The sequence below is a fragment of the Lycium barbarum genome, chromosome 3 (genome assembly GCF_019175385.1).
Source record: "Lycium barbarum isolate Lr01 chromosome 3, ASM1917538v2, whole genome shotgun sequence".
NCBI classification, from domain to species: domain Eukaryota; kingdom Viridiplantae; phylum Streptophyta; class Magnoliopsida; order Solanales; family Solanaceae; genus Lycium; species Lycium barbarum.
In genome coordinates, this window is record NC_083339.1 from 57,043,937 (window position 1) to 57,057,328 (window position 13,392).

Sequence of the window (13,392 nt, forward strand, 5' to 3'; positions counted from 1 at the left end):
ATATAGCATCCCCGAGAATTCAACTCGGCCAAAACAATCAACAACAACCCACCAATAACACCAACAACAACAACAATCACTATAAAACACAATATAACCTAACTAGTCACCTTTCCAACATAATGTCATAACCTTCATTCCAACTTCGTATTTTCAAATCAATATCAACATTCTCGTATTCATCACTAATCAAAATCATTACAACATACTTCGAAAGTATTTCATATCATTTCCACAAAATATTCACAAGATATACAAAATATACAAACTTTCCACCAAAGCCATAATTCATCCAAAGCTTCTAATCTTTAACATACTTATTCATAACATGCTTCCATCTTCCTATTACATCAACAATCATCATCATTTGCATCTTAACAACTTCATTTCCATAATATCATAAAATCATACTAAAATGACATAATCTTCTAAATTTCATTTCAATGCAAACTTACATCATTTTACCTTCATTTACATCGCAAGGATCACAACACACAACTAACATATTAAACAAAATTAATTCATTCCCGTTCCAATTTCCATATTCCACACGGCCAATACCTATATTTCCAACTTCAACCAAATTCATTCAACTTTCATTCTCAATATGAATTCCACCATACTCGTAACTAGAATACGACATAAAATTCAATTCACCATATGTATACAATATACATACACACACGGCCACATGCACTCCCACATACCCACTTTGCAAACTTTCATATTTCCATAATTTCTACTCATCTCTACATACTACAACACAAACAAACCTTCATAACATAACAAAAAGGAATTGATTCTTACCTTTTTCTCCAATATTTTCACTTGAATAAGTTGTCAACTTGAAGAAACAAGCCTTCTTTCTTCCAAACCAACTACACCAAGTTGTAAAGGACCCTTAATTTAGTAGAGATACCACAAGAAAAATATTTTTGGATCAAGATTTTTTAGGGTGATTTTTGAGGGGTTGGGCCGAATGCCCTTCAATTTTTTTTGCTCTTCTTTGTGTTTGTTTTCTCTTCTTGTTTCTTGAAGACTCTACTAGATAAAGACCACTTATAAATATTTAGCACATGGAAATATTAATTAAGCCATGGGTTGGGCCACTATGTGGCCGGCCACCCCTCACTCATTTGGGCCTCATTTTTCTATTCATTTTTTTGAGCCCAATTGGTTAAAATTCTTGTTTTGTAATTCCCGAAACTAATTTCCAAAATTCCAATTTTTGCCCTTGACCTTCTTCGACACTTCCCCAATAATATTCTTTCATACACAACTCTTATGTTAAATAAAATCAATTATGACCTTATTTCATACAAGTCAAAATTATTTCAAATTTTACAAATGTGTGAAAACACGGGATATAACATCCTCCCCCCCTTTAGAACATTCGTCCTCGAATGTTAGATTAGTCTTATAGGGTCCGTAAGTGCTTTGGGGGAGTTTCTTTTTTTACGGTCAGCACATATGATACACATTCATTAATGAATATAATTAAGCGAAGATTTTAGATTACGTGTGGGCATAGGGAACAGGTGAGGATATCTCTTCTTCATTTCCTCTTCAGCTTCCCAGGTCATCTCCTCCCTGTTATTATTTCGCCACAATACCTTAACGGAAGCTACATCTTTGTTCCGTAATCTCCTTACCTGGCGGTCTAAAATGGCTACCGGCTGCTCCTCGTACGATAGTTCTTCCGTCACCTGAATATCATCTGCTGGAAATATTCTGGAAGGATCACCGACACATTTACGGAGCATGGATACATGAAATACCAGATGTACCGCTTCCAAATCAGATGGCAGATCTAGCTCATAGGCGACATTCCCAATTTTCTGAATAATCTGATAAGGCCCAATGTATCGCAGACTGAGTTTAGCCTTTTTGCCGAATCGCATTACACCTTTCATAGGTGATACCTTCAGAAATACCCAATCACCAACCTGGAATTCCAAAGGTTGACGTCGCTTATCAGCGTATGACTTCTGTCGACTCTGGGCTGCTAATAGTCGCTCTCGGATAAGTTTCACCTTATCAACGGCCTGCTGGATCATATCTGGGCCAATTAATTCTGTCTCGCCAATATCAAACCAGCCGATCGGTGACCTGCATTTTCTGCCATACAAAGCCTCATACGGAGCCATCTAGATGCTGGAATGGTAGCTATTATTATAAGAAAATTCAATTAGTGGCAAGTGATCATCCCAGCTACCTCTGAAATCAATAACACAGGCCCGCAACATATCTTCAAGCGTCTGTATAGTGCGCTCGGCCTGCCCGTCGCTCTAAGGATGGAAAGCCGTGCTCAGGCTCACTTGAGTCCCTAATCCCTCCTGAAAAGATCTCCAGAAGTTTGCCATAAACTGGGCACCTCTGTCAGTGATAATAGATGTAGGAACTCCGTGAAGTCGCACTATTTCTTTAATATATAGCCTGGCATAATCCTCAGCAGAATAAGTAGTTCTGACGGGAAGAAAATGGGCTGATTTTGTCAGCCTATCAACAATAACCCAAATGGAGTCATACTTCCGTGGAGTGCGAGGCAAACCTGTAATGAAGTCCATATTAATTATCTCCCACTTCCATGTCGGAATTTCCATTTCTTGCAACAGTCCACCCGGCTTCTGATGCTCAATTTTGACCTGCTGACAATTTGGGCACGATGATGAATGCACTACAATGATACATGCACTATGATTATATCTATATATGATATATGTATGAAAAGCCCAGAAGATATGTATGTGATATTGTCGAGCCACTACGTGGCCGAATATGGATAACGTTTAATGTGTATGAGCAGATACGGTATTATGATATATCTATGATACGATGATGCATGCGCTACGACGATACATGTACTGTGATTATATATGATATAGGCATGAAAGGTATCCACCCTTAAGAGTTACGCAGGTTATATCTTGACCTTATGTATTATGATTTCTGTATTATGTTCATTTCATTCATGCCTTACATACTCAGTACAATATTCGTACTGACGTCTGTTTTCTTTGGACGCTGTGTTCATGCCCACAGGTAGATAGGGAGGCGATCCAGATTTATAGAAGCCGATAAGCAGACTTTTGAGAGCACTCCATTATTCCGGAGGTGCCATTGATTTACTAATTTATGTATATATATGTTTTGGGCACGACGGGGTCCTGTCCCGTCCATATGTCTAGTTCTCTAGTAGAGGCTTGTAGATACGTATGTGTGGGTAGCATGGTCTCACGATGTTATTATTGTATGTATATTATTTTGATAGCCGAAGGGCTTATGTGTATAAAAGTATTTATGTTTCCAAAAGAAAAATGGTTTTCCTATGATTTTTGTATTAGATTAATGAATGAACCCTTGATGTGTACGTTGGGTAACGGTACGAGCGGTGCTCGGTGGTTAGCCCTGGGTACCCGTCATGGACCCTATTAGGGTCATGACACCCTTCCTCATCATCATTACTAGCATTCATAGCAAGATTATACTTAAAATACCCAACATTAACAACTCAAGTCAATTTATTACTCAACTATTATCAAACCCTCACTTGAACTTCCTCTTTTACTTCGTTTTCTCAATCAAGTTGTTCAATAACTAGGCATCCTTAATAACATGGAAATAAAGATGAAAACTTACCTTAATCAGACAAGAGCAAGCTTTGAATCAAATTATCCACTTGAGTAAAACCCCAACTTCAACACCAAAGAAAATCTTGGGTTCTACCAACCCTAATGAGTCTCCCCACACTTGATTCTCTTGATTTTTACCTCTTGATCCTTGATTTGACTTGGGTTTTGTTAAATATGGTAGGGAGAAGGTTCTAGAGCTCTCAAAATGTTGGAAATGATTTGAAATGAAATAAAATGAAGAAGCAGTGAATTTATAACTTAACAAAAACCTGGCCCGGCCCGGTTCTACGGTCAACTATATGAATTGTACAATTTATATGGTCCGTATAATTGGACCGTAAATCGTGGCCAGGGATTCACCCCTTTTTGGACTCAATCTACGGCGTTAGTCAGCCAGATATACGGCCCGTATAATTTATACGGTCCGTATGTCCAGCCGGACAATCCACTGTTTCCCCGAAACATTTTCTCGTCGAATTGTTCCACTCTTAATCCGTCCAATACCTGCTAAACATGAACTTATCGCTTTATAACTATGAGATAAATTTGTCTAATCCCATTTAACCTTGATAACCCCCACATCCAAGATTAGAGCCACTAATGCACGATGAATCTCCAAGTATAAAACCACGGGGTGTAACACCCTGGCTAATTGCTCAAAGGGGGAGTCTCGCCGGCACCACCCTGGGGGACTCACGGAGTCCATTCACTAACAATGATTTCGGGAGAACATCAGAATCGGCCATGCAACATCGATGCCCGAAATAGCTCATCGGATATCCGCCTCCTCACAGTCACTCAAGTAAAAGAATTTGTCAAATATCTATTTCACATAGATCAACGATTTCAGAATTGAACCTCGGACATCGGCCTTCCCCCAATCTCTCAAGTAAAAGAGTTCATCAAATATCAGTTTCGTATAATCAACGATTCCGGAATGGATCTTCGGACATCGGCCTTTTCACAATCACTCAAGTAAAAGAGTTTATCAAATATCAGTTTCGCTCAATCAATGATATCGGATCATCACCGAGTATCGGCCATGCATAAATATCAGAGGATGCGTGTAATGCATATGTCAATCATCAACAATTAGGTTCAATATCACAAGTACCACAATGAGGTATGCCAACAACATATCACATCACAATACCAACAGTGGGTATCCCAACATATATCAAGTCAAGTACCATCAGTGGGTACGCCAACATATATCAATAACTCGAGTACCAACAGTGGGTACACCAACATATATCTAGTACAAATACCAACAATGGGTATGTCAACTCTATCAAAATTAAGTCGACAAAATAGAACTCGATATCTACAAACTACACATGGCATCAAGCCAACAAAATTAAACAATCAAGCACACAGAACGAGGTGGCTAGTCCCAACACACATCAGGGCCCAACTTAAGGCAATATCCATCCCAATTTCATACCTGAAGGTTCACATGCTGTCTCTGACATTATAATCTAAATATGTCATTCACTATACAAAGTCTCACCAAAGGTAAACCATAACCTACTTGGACTGCCGAACTACAATACCAACAAGTCACTCTTTTGCCTTGCACTTCCTCTGAAGCTCAGAACCAAAGTAGTCTAAGCCTAATAGAATTCTATATTAGAAACCATGAAGAATGAAACTAATATTGTTATGATATCAATTAGGTCAACTTTAACCTCAGAATTTAGGGAAACGGGCCTACATGGCGAAACGGGAAATTCGGGGGCAAAAAACCAGATTAAGTACTAGGTGATTATACCCCAAACACTAATTGTTGATTTAACTCAAGGATTGGCCTAAGTTTGATTTCAAGCAAAAAAACCCCAAATTGGGTATAAACCCTAAATCTCCAAATCCGAAATTCAATGTTAAAAGTGGAAGATACATGATTAATAAGCTTAGATTTATCAAGTTTTAGCATAACTATCATCAATTTATCATTAATAATCAAGGGAAATCTTCTTCCAAAACCCTCTCACAAATTCCATCTTTAAGGGATTGTTAAAGGGAAGGGGGAAATCTAAGATGATTGTGATTAAGGAAGAGTAAAGGATTAGGCAAGTTTTACCTGCAAGAATTTCTTCAAATTATCTCCAAGAATAGTTTCCCCAAGCTGAAATATCGAGATGAGAAATAATGAGGGTCTAGGACTTATTTAAGACACATTTAATGAAAATTGACTGCCCGTCACCACCACAGCGGTATGCTATCACGGCGGTAGGGACAACATTACACATGGCCGCCCCAGCAGTAATGACACCGCCACAGCGGTGCCGCTGGGGCGACTCTGGTGCCGCCATTGAGGGCACCAGACACCAAAAATTCTCGAATTTTCTAAGTCTTCAATCGAAATCCCGGGTTATTCCTGAGGCCATCTACTCACAAACCAAGCACACAAACCCACACAAAATTACGATGCGAACGCGCTCATGGTCTTGAAATTTCCAACGGAGGCCTCGCTGGCCGAGTCAATCCCCGATGCCTTAATTCTAATTTCCCATTCCAAGTCCCAAAATACATCTAGATGTATTGGGAACTGAATCAAATACTCATACAGGTTCTAAACGACCATCCGGACCTCTTGGAATCGACGGAATTCGAAAAAAGGTCTGTGTGTCCAAAGTCAACTTTAGGTTAACTATTTTTCACTTTAAGCCTATATTTTCACCAAAGTTGCCTGAATTCAGTCTAGGCACCCCGGGAAGCGTATCAACAGTCCCCTCGGGTAAAAAGCGAGCTAATCAATGCTCAGGAACGGGCGAAAATGCCGAAAGAACTATAACGACCAAACGGGTCGTTACATCAGATACCAATTGAACTGTTGCTCGTCCTTGAGCAAAGAAAAGAAGGAAAGTAGGTAAATACCTGAATCAGTGAACAACTGGGTATAACGGTTACGCATATCGGACTTAGTTTTCCAGGTAGCCTCCTCAATAGGACGGTGCTTCCATTGCACCTTCACGGATGCAATCTCCTTTGACCTCAACTTTCGAACCTGCCTATCTAAGATCGCGATAAGCTCCTCCTTATAAGTCAAATTCTCATCAAGCAATATACAATACTAACGGACAATGTAGCTACCATCAGTATAGTATTTCTTCAGCATCGAAACATGAAAGACCAGTTGAACTCCTACCATCCCTGGCGGTAATTCTAACTCATAAGCTACATCGCCGCTACAGTCCACAATCTCAAATAGACCAATGTACCTGGGGCTCAACTTGCCCCTCTTACCAAATCTCATAACACCCTTCATGGGTGAAACCTTCAATAGAACCTGGTCAGCAATAGCAAATTTCAAGTCTCAGACCATTCGGTCCGCATACATCTTCTGCCAACTCTGAGACACCATAAGCCTAGCTTGAATGACTCTCACTCTATCAAAGGACTCTCTCAATAGATCCGTACTCCCAGATCGATCCTCGAACCTATCGAACCGACCTATCGGAGATCTACACCACCTACCATATAAGGCCTCAAAAGGCACCATACCAATACTCGAATGATAGCTGTTATTCTATGAAAACTCTACCAAGGGAAATTGTTGATCCCAATGAACACCAAAGTCAATAACACACGCTCTCAACATGTGCTCGAGCACCTGAATGGTCCGCTCGGACTGGCTATCGGTTTGGGATGGAAAGCTATATTAAAGTCCAATCGGGTACCCAACTCCTCATGAAACGCTCTCCAGAATTGGGAAGTGAAGATAGTACCCCGATCAGATACAATAGAAATAGGGATCCCATGTAATCTCATAATATCTGGAATATACATCTTGGCTAACTTATCCACTGTATAGGAAACCTGAACCGAAACAAAGTGAGCGGACTTATTCAACCGATCCACTATCACCCAAATAGAACCAAACTTGCCAAGGGTCTTCGGAAGACCCGTGACAAAATCCATGGTAATCCTCTCCCACTTCCACTCGGGAATGGGCATCCTCTGAAACGCCCCACCGGGTTGTTGGTGCTCATACTTTACTTGCTGACAATTTCCACACTTAGCCACAAAATCAACTATACCTCTCTTCATACGACACCACCAACAGTGTTGTCTCAAGTCACGGTACATCTTGGTCGCTCCTGGATGAATGGAATAGTGAGAGCTATGGGCCTCAGATACAATCAAATGAATCAGATCACCAACACGGGGAACATATACGCATCCTCTAATCCTCAGAATGCCCTCAGAATCAATCACAGACTCCTTGGCCTCCCTCTTCGAAACCCTATCTTGGATCTTGCCCAACTCAGCATCCTCAAACTGATGAGCCTTGATCCGCTCCATTAACGATGACCTTGCCTCTATTCCAGACAAGATCCTACCCGGGGCTGAAATATCAAGACGGACGAAACTGTTAGTCAGAGTCTGAACCTCTATGGCCAACGGACGCTCGGAAATAATCAATCGACCTGAACTCTCCATACTCACCACCTTGTGACTCAAGGCATCAGCCACCACATTTGTTACACCCCGCGTTTTCAGAGCAGGAGTATGACATTTACCTCACCGTAGTAAGGGAGTGTCGGAGACGTCCCATAATGTTTTGAAAAGCACAAGCCATGGAAAGTACGTAACAACGAAGAAAGAGGGTGAATTACGATCTCGTAATTCGTAATCGGGAAAGAGTATTTTGAAACACGAGAACATGATCATTATTAGTATAATAAGTGATAAATATCATGTATGGAGAGTTTCAGAATATTTCGAGATCGAGCAAATTGAAGAAAATAAGTTCGATGAAAATTTGAGAAATGCTGGAAAGATTTTTAGTCAAATTTGGAGGGGTATATCTCCATGTATATTTGGAGTTTTAAGGCGTTTCAAAATCCTAAAATGAAGTTCGTCGAGTCTAGTTTGTAATGCAACAAACCGCTCGTCGATAGGGCGTCGGAGTAGAGAATTATAGACTTTACAAACTGAACTGTCGCGCAGAAACAGAGCTGCTACAGCAATGCTACAGTACCTCTACAGTACTGCAGCAGTACTGTAGCTACAGTACGTCGGCCCACCCCCTATAAAAGGGATAAAAACCCCCATTTTGATCACAAAAAAATGCTACAAAGTTCCAGAAAATTCAGCCATTAAAAGGTTCTTAATCTCACATAAAAGTGAAGATTTTGGGCGAAATTTCAAGCTACGAAGTACTAATCGAAGTCCGGGCAACGCATAGTCACAAATATGATTTCATTTTGGAGTTGGAGTGGCTTGGAAACAAGTAAATGTTGAAGATTTGGCTACCTTCATGAAAAACAAGGTATGAATTTGTTGAATCTCTTTCTCTATCAATATGAATTAAGAAATAATGGCAAGAACAAGGTGATAGTTTGTTGTATTGATGTTGTTAATTTGTGGGTTGAGATTTGACGAGAAATTGGACGAAATATACATATATCTATCTTGTAGGATGTTGGGGATGTTATTATTGATGTTGTTAGTACTAATTTCAACTTCTTTACGGAAATAAAGTTATTAAATAGTTGTATCACAAGTGGGTTGGTTGAGAAATTTGGAAAATAGTGTGTGGGTTGTTTTATGGCATATGTTAGTGTTGGAAATGATATTACGACTATTGGTATTGTTGAAGAATAATGAACAAGTTATATTTAGTGTTTTAGTTGTTGTGTTGTAGATTGCATATAGCAAGTAAAGACTTGATAAGTGTGGTAAAGTATTGGTAATTGGAAGATTATGTATATTGAAGAATAATGTTCTTGCATGGATAGTATGTAATGATATTGGTATGATGTCGTTGGAATATATACTATAAGGTTGTTATCGTGTTCATTGTAGTCGGAAGGTTTTGAAGAAGGTAATAAATTGAAATCATGCATCTTGGATGAAATATGTGAATTGCTAGTGCGATTGTTGATTATGTTAATAGTTTGGCCGGGTTTCAATTCCCGGATTGTGTTGGTTGAGAATTTGGCTATGTTGAATGTTGAGGATGGTATATTTACAGAGGAAATGCTGCCGAAATTTCGGTAGCCAAGTGTTTCCTTAAGATTTCAACTCTAAGTATACTAATGAGAGTTTTGGTAAAAACGACCAATTTGCAGATTTTGACGAAATTGTGACGTGAATTTGGAATAGCAAAAGAAGCGGAAAGAGGTATGTAAGGCTTCACCCTTCTTTCTATGGCATGTCTTAGTTGAAATAAGTTGGGTATGAGCCTCGGGGACAACTCGGCTCCCCGGAATCCGCACCTAAAGTTTTCCACTTTTTGTTCAATAGAATTGAACTAGAAAGTGTGCCAATTGTTGGAAAAACCTCCTACACCCTTAGAACTTGTATAAATGGGACCCGATTACCCTAAGACCCTCACAAGTAACGCTATGACACGTAACATACGTAAATCGTATACGCTACCTCATCCGGCCCGAGGTGGGCCCGCTACTCTCGGATTTTTCCTTACAGTCTTGCTTGACTTACTTGAAGTGAATCCAAAGGGAACATTTGATCCCGATTTCAATACCAAATGATAAATACTATGACTCCTCCTACGAGGGCACTTCCATGACGATAATGATAACAATGATGTTAGATAAGAGAATATGCCTATGATACGTACTACCGGAACGACTCTATGACTAAGATGACTAAGCTAAGTATCTTATGTAAACATGAAAATGATAAACTAATTTTTGAATCTTATTTATATTTCCTAGCTATGACTTTATTTTCTAAAAGATTTCAAAGTCTATGAACCGTCATCTATGATGCCCCGATTTCATTCTACGTTTACTTTAATATTATTCCCCGTTGGTAGTCTCACCTTAAAATACTCGTTCCTTCAAGGTGAGACAAAGCGATCACGAGTATTCTATAATATAATTGGAGGTCACCGACCTTACGTCACTCCGATGACTACATGATTCTTCTTTGGGCTTTCCTGCGTGCCTATGAGACATATGTATATAGGATACGTAAATGCATATAAGACATGTAAATGTATGTAAGATATGTGTATATATTTTTTTAAAACATGCACATGACGAAAGAGCTAGAGTGCTATAGACGCTGATGTACCTACACGACACACGTATATGTATATGATAAAAGAGCTAGAGCGCTATAGACGCTGATATATGTACATGATATATGCATGTGTATACGGGGAAAATGGAGGTAAGGGCAGAGCGTTATGAACGCATATCCACCTGATCAGTTGGCATTACATGATATGATATCGTCCCGGACGCGGGATGTGTATATTTATGGTTAAATGGATCGGCTGCCGACGCCTCGGAAATATGAGATGTCCTATTTTATATGTATATGTATATGAACAAGGAAAGATTCTTAAATGAAAGCTAAGTACGCATAGCACCTGCCAAGGGTACATATATATACAGGTTATGTTTCTATCCCAGGACATGTGTTGTAACTCTCTTATGTCATTATACATGATTCATATTTTCTGTATATTACTATTCATGCCTTACATACTCGGTACACTATTCGTACTGACGTCCCTTCTTGTGGACGCTGCGTTTCATGCCGCGCAGGTCAGCAGACAGGCGGATTTGATCCTTAGAAGCTCTACCAGCAGTGTTGACAGTGCTCCAGTTATTCCGGAGCCTCACTTCCTTGGTACTATTTTGTGTATATATATTCGGGCATGGCAGTACTCAGCCCTTTCTATGTATAAGTGTACTACGTCTAGAGGCTCGTAGACAGATATGTACAGTCAGTTAAGTATATGGTGTTTTGGCATGCTAATGTTAATGTATAAGTGATAACGAAGTTTATTAGTCTATGTTCAGAATGACGCCGCTAATGTTAATGTTCAAAAAAAAAATGGCTCTGTTTACATGGCTTGCTAAGAGGTAAAGGTAAAACGATAGACAAGGGGTGCTCGGTACAAGTATCGGGTACTCGTCACGGCCCCTAGACGGGTCGTGACAACATTAGCTTTACCAGGGTGATACAGAATAGAGATGTCATAGTCCTTCAGGAGCTCCATCCATCGGCGCTGCCTCGAATTAAGATCTCTTTGGGTAAACACATGCTGAAGGCTACGGTGATCGGTAAAAACCTTACAATGGACACCGTACAAGTAATGCCTCCAAAGTTTCAAGGCGAAGACTATCGCCAACAACTCTAAATCATGGGTACGGTAATTCTTCTCGTGAACTTTAACTGACAGGAAGCATAAGCTATCACTCTACTCTCCTGCATCAACGCCGCACCCAAAACTATACGGGAAGCATCACAATAGATAGCGAAGTCCTTACCTTCCAATGTAAGGCTAGGATCGGTGCTGTGGTCAAAAGAAGCTTAAGCCTTTGGAAGCTCTCCTCACAATCATCCATCCACTGGAAGGGAACATCCTTTTGAGTCATTCTGGTCAAGGATGAAGAAATGGCAGCAAAACCTTTCACAAAGCGACGGTAATAACTGGCCAAACCCACAAAACTACGAATCTCGGTAACTGTAGTGGGCCTCACCTAACCCCTCACAGCCTCAATCTTCTGTGGATCAACCATAATCCCATCCTTGGACACTACATGCCCCAAGAATGCTACAGACTCCAACCAGAACTCACACTTGGAAAACTTAGCAAACAAGCTATGCTTCTTCAACAACCCAAGAACGGTGCGAATATGGCTCTCATGCTCCTCCCTACTCTTGGAATACACCAAGATCTCATTAATGAACACAATCATAAAGGAATCAAGGAACGTCCTAAGAATGCCATTAATCAAAGTCATAAATGTAGCTTGGGCATTGGTAAGCCCAAAAGACATCACTAAAAACTCATACTGGCCATATCTCATCCGAAATACTGTCTTCGGAATATCCTTCGCCCTAATTTTCAATTGGTGATAGCCGGAACGCAAATCAATCTTCGAAAACATCGAAGCATCCTGAAGCTGGTCAAACAGACCATAAATACAAGGCATAGGGCAATTGTTCAGAATAGTGACCTTTTTCAACTGGTGGTAATCAATACACATCCTCATAGTCCCATCTTTCTTCTTCATAAATAACACTGGGGCACCCCAAGGGGAGACGCTTTGTCTAATGAACCCCTTGCTCAATAGATCTTGCAATTGCTCCTTAAGCTCCCTCAACTCGGCAGGTGCCATCCGATATGGTGGGATGGAAATGGGACGAGTGCCTGGATCCACGTCGATACAGAAATCAATGTTGCGATTAGGTGGCATACCCGGTAAATCTGACGGAAACACCTCTGCGAACTCGCTCATAATAAGGATAGACTCTAGGGGTGAAGATGTAATAGCCGTATCACGAACAAGTGCCAAATATGATAAAAACCCCTTACTTACAAACTTCTTCGCCCAAAGGAAAGAAATAATCTTCTTCGGAGTGGTACTATGAGTACCTCTGCACTCAAGCCTAGGAATGCCCGACATTGCTAAAGTAACTGTCTTGGCGTGACAGTCCAAGATCGCATGATAAGGAGAAAGTCAGGACATACCCAATATAATATCAAAGTCCACCATATCCAGAATCATCAAATCAACCGAAGTGTCGTACCCTATAAAAGTAACTAAACAAGACCGGTAGACTCGATCAACAATCACAGAATCTCCGACTGGCGTAGACATATGAACAAGTATATCTATGCTATCATATGGAAAATCCTAACAAACGACATGAAATGAAGATACATACGAATAAGTGGATTCAGTATCAAATAACACAGATGCTGCTCTATGACGAACAAAAATAGTACCTGAGATCACAGCATCTGAGGCCTCTGCCTCGGCCCTAG